Below are 14,943 nucleotides of genomic sequence, written 5' to 3' on the forward strand. Positions count from 1 at the left end.
TTCCGTGGAGCGCCCCATTCTGCTCTCTCACGATGTCTAACGATTACTGAGGTCGCTGATTTGGAGTACCTGGCAGTAGGTGGCAGCACAATGCACCTAATATAAAAACCGTATATTGTTGAGGGTGTTCGGATATTTTTGATGACATAGTGTATATTAGAGAAAATTTCAGTGTGTTAAGTTTTATTCATAAATAACAACGAAGTGTTAATACAATGTCCGTTCACATTGTAACCACCTGCCAAAAGCCTGAATAACGATCTTTTGCAACACGACCGCAACGAGAATTGCAGGTAGAGAGTCAGTGAGATTCTGGAAGGAACCGATAGCTATATGGATGGAGCCCTGTCGACTCCAGTGCCAGGGCCTGATGCACTAGCTTTCTCGGTGGAGAATCCATGGCTTGAACAGCCCAGTCGAGGTGGTCACACAGATTCTCTGCTGGGTTTAAATCCAGCGAGTATAGTCGCCAAGGGAGTACGGTAAAGTCATCCTGGTGCTCTTAGAACTACACACCTTTGCTGCCAGTTGTGTGACACGTTGAATTGTCCTGTCGATAGATGCCATCGTGCCGAGGAAAAACGAACTGCATGTAGAGGTCTAAATGGTTGTGTTGGTCCGTAGTGCCTTCCAAAATGGCGCGATCGCCCAGGGAATACCACGAAAATATTCCACAGACCACAACCACTCACTCCTCCGGTCTGGACCCTTCCCACGATAGTAGCAGAGTGTTTGCTTTCAGACGTTTCACGCCGTACACAGAAAAGGCCATCTGTCCGATTGAACATAAAACGTGAGTCATCTGAAAAGGCCACCTGTTGTCACTCAGTGGACATTCAGTAATGTGCTGACGTGCAAATTCCAGCGTTGGTCGCCGATAAACAGTAGTCAGCATGGGTGCATGAACCAGATGACTGTTGCAGAAAGGTCGCTGAGGAGACACTATTGGTACCCCGTTTGTTCATCTGGGCGTTCAGTTGCTCAACATTTGCACGTCTATTCGCCCGTACACATCTCCGCAGCCGTCGGTTCACAACTCTCATCTATGGCCCATGGTGCACTAGAGTTGCCTCAGCGCTAGTTTTGGATATCGTCCTTTTCCCATGCATTGTATACTTTAAACACGGCGGTACTCGATCAGTTTACGAGTACACGCTTAATCGTTTCGGAAATGATCATGCCCTGTTGGACGTCAGATAAATCGCTCATTTTCCGCATTGCGACAGCGACTGCACTGTTTTCGACACGCTTTATATACCCTCCACTGTATTGCTGCCACCTGTCCTCTGTGAGTGGTTATTGCACGTTGACGTCGCATATCGGCGGTGGTAACATTAACGTGAGTGGGCCGTCTATGTGAATGATGTTTCCTATCAAGCGAAAAGCCTTTTTTTGGCTCGAGAAGTGAAGTTTACCATCAGTAATATGAAATGTCAGTTTTAATGGATCTTCGCAGGTGTCGTATGTTTGCACAGACTGCAGAACGTTATGTAAATCATTATGAGAAGCAAATGATTTGCGGAAACAAGACTGTCGCACACATGCATACGCATTGGTAGTTTGTACAAGGTGGTCATAAACAGGCTGAACAGCTTGTGAGGGTGTCTTCACAGCAGGTTGCACTGAGAAGTAATTATTAAGAGAAAAATTCGATACGTTGCGCCGTTTCCGAGTGCATTAGCATTGAGGTTAGCGAAAGGGCCCGTTGCGCGCGCAAATTCGAGCGGCACACAAAATACGATTAGTGTCAGTTGTCACGAGACCATTAAGCCTTTGGCTAGGGCTCGGTCCTTACTATCGTCTCTCGTACGGTGTTTGGTTCAAATGGCTCTAAGCACTATGGGACTTAACATCTGAGGTCATCAGTCCCCTAGACTTACAACTACTTAAACCTCACTAACCTAAGGACAGCACACACATCCATGCCCGAGGCAGGATTCGAACCTGCGACCGTAGCAGCAGCGCGGTTCCGTACTGAAACGCCTAGAACCGCTCGGCCACAACGGCCGGCTCCAGTGATTGTATCGCCCTCTTGTTCAATTTTAGAAAACCAAACGAAGCACACGTTTGGTGATACAGTCTCTGGCGGGCCGCTTCAATTTTCACGTGCAACGACCTGATTGACTAACTTCAATCCTAATTAACCTGGAAACGGCGCAACGTATCGAATTTTTCTCTTAACAATTATTTTTCACCATAATCTACGCTGCAACGCCTTTACAGGCTTTTCAGACTGTTTCTAACCACCCTATATAAAACATGTTTACAGCCAAGTTGTGCGTGTTTAAGAACTGCCAACGCACCTCTCCATTCAACTGCTCTAACTCCATAACGCAGGTGCTGCAGATAGAACAACTGATCTTTAAGAATTACCTACAAACATGTGAAACTCTGCTCTCTCCTTTCATTCCCGGGACCAAGCAGACCGTACAACACGGAGGAATAATTGATGCCGTAAGTTTTTACTTACAGAATTCGATGTTACTCTCCGAGTTTGTAAATAATCATTACTAGCACTATTTAATACCGTCTAATTCTGCTAGTGTACTTGATAACCGCCTGGGTTTGGTTAGCAAGTGAGTCAACATGGTTGTGCAGGAATCTCGCAGCCAGGAAAAGCCACTCGTTGAGGAATACATCGCGCAATTCCAACAAATTCTGAGGACGCGGATGGCGTTTTAGCCACTGTTCCAACACGGCCCACAGATGTTCTATGGGGTTCGTGTCAGATGATACCGCAAGCCATGCGAGATGCATAGCCCACGCAGGATACGGTGGACGATGTGGAGTGACCAGTTTTCGCTGGGCGAGTTCATTCGTTTGTTTGTAAAGGGAGGCCGAAGTGTGTGACACTTTTCGACCGGTCGGCGATGACACAACAAACGTGCACGCCCTGCAGTCTTTCTTAAACGATTTTAGAGAATCGATTCGGTAAAAATGATTCATTTTTTATTTACTTATAGATTTATATGTCAGGTTCATGTTGACGTGCCCACATTTCGCTAATGACCATACTTATTGTGATATTTACTGCACGGGATTCGCAAAATTTTGCAATGAAAAATAGAAGTCGCTATGATTTTGCGGATGGTGCATATTACATAATGTTTTGCAGCGTATGAAATTTAGCTAACATATTGAATTTTTCTTTAGACTTGGGTGGAGGTCTCTATCTATTACCAATCTCAAGAAAACTGATGGACGCGGCACATTCATTTGCGATCTTGCCGCGCCAGCGATAAAGCCAGAGAGAAATATCCACAACATTCCTCGTATTTCATAAACAGTTTGAGATATCGAAATCAGATTTCGGCAAATGATAGCAGACAAAGAGAAGAGTATTTTTCCGTGTGGTTATTATGCAAAATTCCATTATCTACCATGTTAGTCCACTAACTACAGACCTTTTGGATGAAAGAATGCAATTTTTAAGGGCCGTCGATAGCTGGTGAAAAGAAAAATTGTATGGGTTTTGAAACAACATGTGTGAAGACATGACACATTTATTTTGTACCGAGAATGTGCTTTTTCATAAGCAACTGACCTTACATTTTCCCAGTTCCTCACTTAGTAAACAACTTTTTCGCAGTTCTTTTCAAAAATGTGTGTGAATTCCTCTGGGACCAAACTACTGAGGTCATCCGTCCCTAGACTTACAGACTACTTCAACTAACTTATGCTAACAAGGGAACATCCCCATCGCACCCCCCTCAGATTTAGTTATAAGTTGGCACAGTGGATAGGCCTTGAAAAACTGAACACAGATCAATCGAGAAAACAGGAAGAAGTTCTGTGGAACTATGAAAAAATAAACAAAATATACAAACTGAGTAGTTCATGCTCAAGATAAGCAATATTAAGGACAGTGTGAGCTCAGGAGCGCCGTGGTCCCGTGGTTAGCGGAGCAGCTGCGGAACGAGATGTCTTTAGTTCAAATCTTCCCTCGACTGAAAATTTTACTTTCTTTATTTTCGCAAAGTTATGATCCGTCCGTTCGTTCATTGACGTCTCTGTTCACTGTAATAAGTTTAGTGTCTGTATTTTGCGACAGCACCGCAAAACCATGCGATTAGTTGAAAGGACGTGCCTCTCCAATGGGAACCGAAAACATTTGATCGCAAGGTCATAGGTCAACCGATTCCTCCACAGGAAAACACGTCTGATATATTCTATACGACACTGGTGACAGCATGAGCGTCACATGACAGGAATATGTTGTCGACCCATCTAACTAGTACACTTGGCGAATGGGTAAAATGATTCTCCTACCTTGCCCGATTTAGGTTTTCTTGTGGATGTGATAATCACTCCCAAAAAAGTGATGAAAACATAAGAGTTTGTCACATTAACTGAAAACAAAAAGTTAAACTTTTCATTCGAGGGAAGACTTGAACCAAGGACCTCTCATTCCGCAGCTCGTCACGCTAACCACGGGACCGCGGCGTTCCTGAGCTCGCACTGTCCTTGATATTGCCTATCTTGCGCATGGACAACTCAGTTTGTATATTATGCTTATTTTTTCATAGTTCCATACAACTTCTTCCTGTTTTCTCGATCGATCAGTGTTCAGTTTTTCAAGGCCTATCCACTGTGCCAACTTATAACCAAATCTGAGGGGGGTGCGATGGGGAGGTTCCCTTGTAAGAACAACACACACACACACACACAAACACACACACACACACACACACACACACACACACACACACACACACACACACACACTCATGCCCGAGGGAGGACTCGAACCTCTGGTGTCAATGGTGTCTGGCGGGAGAGGCCGCACAATCCGTGACATGTCGCCTCAAACCGCGCGGCCACTCCGCGCGGCCTACAATTCTTTTGCAACAGTGTCTGTATAACATTTAAGTGAGGGGAGACTGTGTGAACTCCATTGTGTTTTGGAAAAAGAATCAAATTTTAACATGGCAACCAGATAAATGTATAGCTTTTACTCAAAATTCGCCAATCACGACACGTCTCTGGGAGTTACAAATGGTTAACAAGCCAGGCGAAAATAAATCGCTGCACTTTTAGATACTATCAAAGCAGAGATGACAGCAGATCTTTTTGAATGGCCAGCGTGCAAGTCTGGGTGTGGAGGGTCCCCACTCAGTATTTACAGAAAATATGAGCGTAGGCATCAGTTCAGAACGGCACTGCCCCTCCAGCCCTCGGCATTTCCCCTACAGTGCGAGCCTGTAACCCCTACCACTACCACTGTCCCCATGCGTACCCTGCCGTCTGTGTATTTACCGGCCACGGTACTCTGCACGCACTATAATTGGGTGGGGAGTGTTCATAAAACCAGTCACTTATTCTTGCAACCTGATAAACGTCGCTGTTGTTGTCTGTATGTGTCTTTGTGAGCAGTGACTGACTGAGGTGACAGATTCCAGATGTTCATTGCGTGCAGTTCGTGTCGCAATGTTCTCTCGCTAACAGATTGGGATGGCGCTTCATTCACTGCCTGCAGTAATTCCTGTCGAGCCTAGAAGTGATTTTGATTCACAAGCTGTGAAACGCGCTCAGCCAGGATCTTCTTCCGACAACAATTCCGATGTCATGTTTCGTGGTTACGTGTGTCACGCCACTGCTTACAGCCACGCTGAACAGTCTGCCCCGAAACACCAACAAATCCAGCAACTTCACACGCTGTATGGCTGTGGGCAGGACCAAACACGATTGTCCCTTTTGCCACTCTGTTATGTCCTTAGATTTACCCATACTTACACAACGTCCGCTTAAAACATGAATGTCTCATTTATTGCTACTGCCTTGTGCTCACATAGAGGCAGTGCGCACTCTGTTCTACATGTGACTCGAACACTGCGCCATCTGTAACGGCTTAGCGATTCATCCGTGCGTGAGCACTGGGGTGACTAATTTTTTTGTCCGGTTAACTTACTGAGATCTTCTAAGGAAGTCACTGTAGGCTGCAAGTGTAACTTTGTCGGGAGGCTGTCCGAGACGGTGCTTTTGCTCCATGACAAACCCCTGCTTATTCTGCACCGGACACGCACTGCTTCTTTTGGCCGTCACACTCCTCGCCACCGTTTTCTGTTGCATTCGCTGTAGATGCACCGCGTCCTGTACTCGTCCACCGCAGCGCCCGGGGTCGCAGCACAAAGTTATTACACCTGTTGATGGGCATATAAGAGCTCGAAACCGGTCGTGTTTCAAATAAAAAGAGCCTTAGAACTGAAGGGGTGTTTCAGTCTCTGCTATAAAGCTCAGTTGCGGATGTTTCTCCGACAGGATTGTTTGAAACGCTGATTTCTCCAATCAAGGTTTCCGACAAGTCATCCGTCGTTGGGAAAATGTGTGTAGAGAATGACTAACAAACGTCACTGTTAATTTTCATGGTCACAGTCTGATTTTTTTGAGGTGATAATTAAAACTTTGTGATTACCGCTGCACCGTCCATCCGTTTATTGTCTTGGTCCTGTGTTCGTCGATGTTACTCAAAATCAAAACGTAACTGCAGTAATGTCTTTTTTACTTTCTTGGACTTCACTTCATTATCCAACGAAAGTCAAAACTTACGAACTGATTTTCGTATAAGTTGATTTGCAAACAATTCCCCACTGAGCTGAATACTTACGACCTGCCTGGGAGAACGTACAAATGACTGCAGACTATTGAGGAATGTAAAAGGTAAGCCGGCCGCGGTGGTCTAGCGTTTCTAGGCGCTCAGTCTGGAACCGCGTGACTGCTACGATCGCAGGTTCGGATCCTGCCTCGGGCATGGATGTGTGTGATGTCCTTATGTTAGTTAGGTTTAAGTAGTTCTGAGTTCTAGGGGACTGATGACCACAGATGTTAAGTCCCGTAGTGCTCAGAGCCATTTGAATGTAAAAGGTAAACAGGGGCCTTTAGTTTTCAGGGCTTGCTCTTGCAGCATAATACTCAGTTGCGTGTTCTACTCTTCACCCCTCGGCAGCGAGTAATTTGACCGAGTCAGTGATCGCGATGTGCAGCACGCAACGGTGACGCGACCGTATTTTCCAGCTGGCTACCTTCAGGAGCCAATGGTAAAAACTCTATATTTACGGGATCGTATAACGAAAAGGCGAACTTCAAATCCGAGAAATTTAAGTTTAATGCAGTTTTGTCTAATAAAGATATGGTTGGAGACCGTTGCTGTTATGTGAAATAAATTGTTGATTGTGTACAGCAATCAGCCACAAATTTGTTTTTACGTTACTGTGTTCAAAAAGTACCGTTACCAGTTTCAAATTTTTCATCAGACGGTTTTTCATGCTTTCATCGAAACAAATGATACATTGGTTTCCTCTGAGTTACCCTAGGATAAAATATAATTCACGTTTAACAACGTGTAACAAAAACGGTTGCGCTACAGATGTGTGCTGGAATGCAACTTAAGTGAGACGTCCATCTAGCGCAATTGTCTTGCAGTTTTCTTCCAGTGAGATATCTCATGGCGTATTGTGAATAATTCGAAACCAGTGACGGTACTTTTTGAATAAAGTAAACTGAAAACAAATGTGTCGCTGGTTGCTGTTCACCACCAAGATTAAATAAGAGTTTAGATTAGGAAATGCGCTCTGTGTTGGGGAAATGTAATATTTGTATTACTGCGAAATAGGTTAGAGAGTGTCACGGATATGATTAGAAAATTAGTGTAGCAGTTATTAAAAGAAAGACATTATTTGTTGCAGCGAGATATTTTCACGAAATTTCGATTACCAACTTTCCGTCTGAATGGAAAAATGTTTTACTGTCGTCAGTCTACACAGGGAGAAATGATCATCGTACTAAAAGTAGAGAAATAAGTGCTCGTAAAGAAATATTTAAGTGTTCATTTTTCCCACACGCTGTTAAAGAACAAAATGGTAACGTAACAGTCTGATGGTAAGCCAGGCATTGTAAGTGTGAACTGAAGAGTTGTCATGAAGGGCTTGATGTAGAACAGTCAGCAGGGAATACAGAAAATTCAAATGGCTCCAAGCACTATGGGACATCTGAGGTCATCAGTCCCCTATAACTTAGAACTACCAAAAATCTAACCTAAGGACAGCACACACATCCATGCCCGAGGCAGGATTCTAACCTGCGACCGTAGCAGCAGCACGGTTTTGGACTGAAGCGGCTAGAACCGATCGGCCACAGCGGCCGGCAGGGAATACAGAGTATATTCACCTGGTGGTGGTTAAAACTTGTTTAGGGATGGAGGAGGAGGGCCAATGTTTCAATGAGAGGTTCCCTGGTCCGGAAATGAAACTTAGGAACTGAAATATACTCTTTCGTAACTCTCCTAGTGGAATTCGAGAACCTAGGAATATTGTTTGTTAGAGGTTAGTTCAAAAAGTAAATAACCAGTCCTCTACAAAAAAAAGTATTATTAAGTAAATCACACACATGAACCAAGTCAGTAAGAGCTAGAACATATTATTTTTCTCCACAGCCACCAAGTTTGTCTAAGAACTTTTTCCATCGGTAAAAACCTTAGTCGAAACCAGCATAAAATAAATGTTCTTCTTAATCTATGTGACTTGTGTTGGTGAGCAATAACCCTTTACAAAAGCAATACGGTCGTTTCCTCCGAAATGCTTCCTGCAACCGCTCTAGCGTGGCACAATAATTGCCAGTATGCACGGTCTCTCCACAGGCGAGGAAATAAAACAGCAGCACAACCCGCGTGTCCACGGCTTTTTTCGTGGGTAACGTTGTTTTACAATTACTTGGGGAAGGAGTAAGGGTGGGGAGGTGGTCTCATTGCATCGATGCTTGCTTTGCATTACGTTTCATATGATGCACGTACGTTTTTCCCGTGTTTATCGCTGGCGCACCAGATTTAACCGAGGTATTGTATACTAAGTGATTAATCTTAAAATATACACAAAGTCTAAAACCGACGCACCACGAAGGAGTTATACAAATTGGTCACAAATTGATAGGCTTTCCGTCTATGCTTCCAAGGCAGTCCGGAAACCCCCAAAGTTCTAGAAATCCTTCTTCAGATTTCTTCCACATCTCTGTTGTAGGAGTATGTAAATAAATACTTGGGCTGTAGAACAGTCCATATTGCCTGGCACACTTATTTCACAATATCTGAGACTGTTGAACGTCCTAACCGAAAAGAAAAAGCTATGGTCTGGTGACTGTCGCCTGTAGTCAAGTATCTGGAAAAGCTTAAAATCTGTCATGCCGATAGAACGAATGGATAAGTTAACGACCAAAGATATGTTTGTTTAAATTCAATGACAATGGTATGAATACAATGAAACAAAACAATCTATTAAGTAGAAAGGTCTCTCTAGCGGGACATACGGAACTAGATGTTACTATCGTTTGCTATATTCGTAAACACTGCAAATAAATTTATCACTCCACTCGTAACTACGTTGAGAGATAGAACTTTCTTCCGCCGAACCTTTCATATGATTAAGCAAAACTGAAATGGAATAATTTATATGACTTCTGTTTGAAGCACAAAGAGGCTACAAACGGTAAAACGTACCTCAAACAAATGGTTAACCTGTGCCTTGTATCAATTGGCTTTCTCCAGTTCGTTGTGCACTTCTCGGTGCTACCGTTTTATCAGGCGATGCATTTCCTCGAAACATTCTCGTGACATACGAAAATATTTGAAGAACCTATCTTCGTCAGACTCTTAGATCAATACACAGACGATGGTATTCTCGTAAGCTTTCTCTCTTGCTATTAATGTCGTGCACCCAACATCTCCTCTTCTTGGTGCCATTTCGTATCGCTAGTGCGAGCTACTCATTTCTGCAATTAAAATAAATAAATAAATAAATAAATAAACTCGCACAAAGATAACGTGTCCCGCGTGAGAATTCCAAATCGTCTAAGGCCAAGACAATCGCGCTACGCATGCAAGCTTAATAATGGGGTTCGGCCCCTTCCACAGTGTAACACAGCTGACGCATCAAGAGTCGCTGCGGCCGGCCGCCCGCCCGTTGCCTGTGTGGCGTCCCTGGCCGCTGACGGGCGCGGCCCACCGCTGCGCCGTCCGTCGCAGCGGCAAGCCGGATTCTGTCTGGCCAGGCCTTTAAGGCCTGGCCAGACAGAATGCGGCCTGGCCGTCCGGCCTGTGGCCTCGAACCGCAGCCGGCAGGCAGCACTGTTGAATCGCTCGTTACTGTATGGCGGCGGTCACACAGAGTGCGGCTCTGACGGACCGGCAGCCGGCCTGCCGCACCGGCGGCACAGATTGCAGATTCGCCGCAAGCCGGAGCGGCTGCTTGCCTCTGTTGGCGCACTCAACTGCTCTGTGGTCGCACTGGAAGCAGCGGCGTGGGGCGGTTTTTGTCTTGCAGCTCGTAGTGCATGCATCATGGACACAGAAAGACATACAGAGGAGCTGAGACAATACAACTTTTTGTATGATAGACGCGATTCTGATTTGGAGGTAGAATACTTTTGCCCTCGATATACTCTTGATAGAAAGCTGAATTCTCAGAAATAGTGTTGTCACTGTGACGTCCATAATTTCCAATATCAACTACTGTAAACTCGTAGTATGGATCAACGATCGCCAGGAGAACCAGCGAAAAGAATTGTTTGAAACAGAAGAACTGGGATCCACTATTCTTCGGGCGTTTTAACCTGATAAGCTTTCCGTCTATGCTTCCAAGGCAGTTCAGAATCCCCCAAAGTTCTAGAAATCCTTCGTCAGATTTCTTCCACATCTCTGTTGTAGGAGTAGGTAAATACTTGGGTTGTAGAACAGTCCATATTGCCTGGCACACTTGTTTCACAATTTCTGAGACTGTTGAACGTCCTAAGCGAAAAGAAAAAGCTATGGTGTGGTGACAGTCGCCTGTAGTCAAGTATCTGGAAAAGATTAAAATAAATTATGCTGATAGATGGTTCAAATGGCTCTGAGCACTATGGGACTCAACTGCTGTGGTCATAAGTCCCCTAGAACTCAGAACTACTTAAACCTAACTAACCTAAGGACAGGACACAACACCCAGCCATCACGAGGCAGAGAAAATCCCTGACCCCGCCGGGAATCGAACCCGGGAACCCGGGCGTAGGAAGCGAGAACGCTACCGCACGACCACGAGATGCGGGCTATGCTGATAGAACGAATAGATAAGTTAACGACCAAATATTTGTTTGTTTAAATTCAATGACAATATTATGAATACAATGAAACTACAATCTATTAAGTAGAAAGTTCTCTCTAGCAGGACATACAGAACTAGACGTTACTATCGTTTTCTGTATTCGTAAACAGTGCAGATAAATTTATCACTCCACTCGTAACTAAGTTGTGGGATAGCACTTTCTTCCGCCGAATCTTTCATATGATACAGCAAAACTGAAATGGAATAAATTATATGACTTCTGTTTGAAGCACAAAGAGGCCACAAATTGTAAAACTTATCTCAGACAAATGGCTAGTCTGTGCCTTGTATCAATTGGATTTCTCCAGTTGGTTGTGCACTTCTCGGTGCTACCTGTTTATCAGGCAGTGCAGTTCCTCGAAGCATTCTCGCGACATACGAAAATATTTGAAGAACCAATCTTCGTCAGACTCTAGATCAATACACAGACGATGGTATTCTCCTAAGCTTTCTCACTTCTTGGAAAAGAGGACTCGCACAAAGAAAACGTGTCCGCGTGAAGCTTCCAAATAGTCTAACGCCAAGACAATGGCGCTACGCATGCAAGCTTAATAATGGAGTTGGGCCCTTTCCACAGTGTAACAGCTGACGCATCAAGAGTCGCTGCGGCCGGCCGTTGCCTGTGTGGCGTCCCTGGCCGCTGACTGGCCCGGCCTCCCGCTGCGCCGTCCGTCTCAGCGGCAGGCCGGATTCTGTCTCGCCAGGCCTTTTAGTTGGTCCCAAAGAACCCGGCTGGAGTAATCGGCGAATCGCACGACATTTGAGTAGCAGCGATTCTATTATTCGACAATATTGTCAGGAACGCGTGAACCATGGCCAAAGGCCAAACAGAGCATCAAGAAGGAAGCGGTCGACATAGAGAGACGACAAACGAAAGGATCGAGCAACTGACAGAGAGCCACCCAGAGCCCCAGACTCATCATCATCATCCATCCGACGTGCAACTGGTGCTTTAGTGACCACAAGGACCATCAATAGGCGGCTCAGGAAAGGAGCTGAGCTCACGGCGCCCCTTGAGCCGATTACCATTGATCTCTGTACACCATAAAGCCTGTTTGCAATGGTTTTGGGCACATTCGACCTGGAATCTCCTTGACTTGACTACGCTCCGTCTTGTTGCCCTTCATGGTAAGCCATCCTGAGCTTACATTTCAGCAATATAATGCCCGCCCGCACACTGCGAAAGTTTCTGCTGCTTGTATTCCGGCTCACCAAATCATACCTTTGCCCGCTTGGTCACCGGATATCTCCCAAATTTATAACGTTTGGAGCATTATCGGCACGGTCCTGCAACCAGATCGGGAGTTTGACGATAAAACGTGCCAATTGGACAGAAGGGCATCCAGAAATTCTGTCGGTCTAGTCAAGCCTAAAAACTGCTTGCATAAGTGCCAGAGATGCACCAAAGCGTCAGGTGATAGTTTGTGGAGTTCTTTCTCTTGAATAAATCGTCAAATTTTTCTGAAATTGTAATCTTTGGCTTTTCTGTACATGTACATCGCATCTACCAATCGGATAATTCCTTCACAGTGCAACCTTTTTCGTCTCGTGTGGTTATTTTATGAGAGTTGTATTTTTTTTATGAATGACTTCTATTGTACTGTATAAAATTGGAATAAGTTTATTTATATGTCAACACGTAGTCTTTCACCACTGATCACTTCCTCTACATTTAATTAGTTAAATCTGGTGCGCTAGCGATAAATGTAATGTTCTTCTTCCATGTTGCTATCACTAATTCTGTGGTACTGGCTGCAAGCGCACCTTTGACAACATTATAACACCTGTTAATAGTGGACAAGCTGCAATATTCGTAGTTGCAGTTACTATTATGGGACATATGGTGGTGTAGCATAATGATTTGGATCCTGTTCAAATGTGTGTGAATTCCTAAGGGACCAAACTGCTGAGGTCATCGGTCCCTAGACTTACACACTACTTAAACTAACTTAAACTGACTTATGCTAAGAACAACACACACACCCATGCCCGAGGGAGGACTCGAACCTGCGGCAGGAGGGGTCGCGCAATCTGTGACATGGCGCCTCAAACCACGCGGCCACTCTACGCGGCTTCGATTCTGTCCACATGTATATTCGGTTATGATGTGCAGCCACTTACGTGTTAAATGAATCCGATATTTACACAGTATAAAACGTGATATACGAGTATACAAGGTGACGACAAGCATGTAAGCAGAACTATCGCACTACGTTGAGGTTTCTTTACTGCGGTTTGTCTTATGTTTTGTGTCAAAATAGCTACATATGCAGACAATATTAGTTTCTTTCATGGTGGTACATTTCGATTTCAGATGGTTAAAAATGACACAGTATCGAAATCAGCTAATCGCACAAATTTAAACATACAGCCTAGAACAGACCTTTTTTCATTTATAAAATATACAGCGATTGTGGACCTACATAGAAACTAAATTTAATTGCATTTCATCACTGTGTCTGTATTGGACTCAAAATATCTAGTCAACTGTGCAAATTTTGACGGTGTGCGCCGTGTGTCTAATTTGGAAAAAAACCTTGATCCCTTGACTCACAGCGCTTGCTGTTGACAACTTTTCGCCCTCAAGCTTGTATTCGGTGCTGCGCGGTTCTGTCACGGGTTTGTTTTTCTGGCTGCGCTACTTGTATACTGAGAGTGATACTCAATAGTATATATGCGAAGAGTTGGGCGCGTCATGTACGGGTTCAAAAAATGGCTCTGAGCACTATGGGACTTAACTTCTGAGGTCATCAGTCCTCTAGAACTTAGAACTACTTAAACCTAACTAACCTAAGGACATCACACACATCCATGCCCGAGGCAGGATTCGAACCTGCGACCGTAGCGGTCGTGCGGTTCCAGGCTGTAGCGTCTAGAACCGCTCGGCCACTTCGGTCGGCTGTACGGGTTCATTGAATGCAATGGAAAAGCGGCACAACAACGCTACGCCGAATTCTTCCCGCAGGGACGGCAACCACACCGTAGAAACCAGAACCTTCCGTATTAGAATGGAATATTCTGGCTGTACAAGGTATTCCAGAACACAGTCTGAAAGAGGATGTGCGCACACGGTTCGTGACCATCGTGTCATTAGCGGTTGGCGAATAGTGCTAAAAATGTAAAGGTTTCGTCTGACAGTTACTGAATTACTTTGTGTTTTGGCTTTTATTTATTGCTTACGACATATTACAGAATTTTGAATGTATTTTCAAAGGAACGTTGGTAACTGGCGGTGAATAAGCGATTAACACGTAATTACATTATTACTTAGCAACTAATCATCGGAGACCATGGGTCGGTTCTACCAAGAGACCCTGAAAATATCAGTGAACAATATCCGATATTTTGTCGGTGGAGTAGCTTATGTGACTATATTACGAAAATGTGGGTGTCAGAATAAAAAATTTGGCCACGGTTGCAACAGGTTTCCTCGGGATCTGCTGATATACTTCGTTGTCCATCATCCACGACATTTCATTGTGACTCCTTCACTGAGCATGGCATTACATCACAATTTTTAAAAATCATTGATGTTACTAAACGTCTCTGAGGACAGCCTGCACAAGAACATCCAGTTCACGTTCGAATCGGACACAGAATATATCGGAAGCCAAAAGACACACAGGTATCTACATACCGAATCTCACCACCAACTTGCGTAGAACACCGCATTCACTGGCCGGCCGAAGTGGCCGTGCGGTTAAAGGCGCTGCAGTCTGGAACCGCGAGACCGCTAAGGTCGCAGGTTCGAATCCTGCCTCGGGCATGGATGTTTGTGATGTCCTTAGGTTAGTTAGGTTTAACTAGTTCTAAGTTCTAG

The sequence above is a fragment of the Schistocerca nitens genome, chromosome 5 (genome assembly GCF_023898315.1).
Source record: "Schistocerca nitens isolate TAMUIC-IGC-003100 chromosome 5, iqSchNite1.1, whole genome shotgun sequence".
Lineage (NCBI taxonomy): Eukaryota > Metazoa > Arthropoda > Insecta > Orthoptera > Acrididae > Schistocerca > Schistocerca nitens.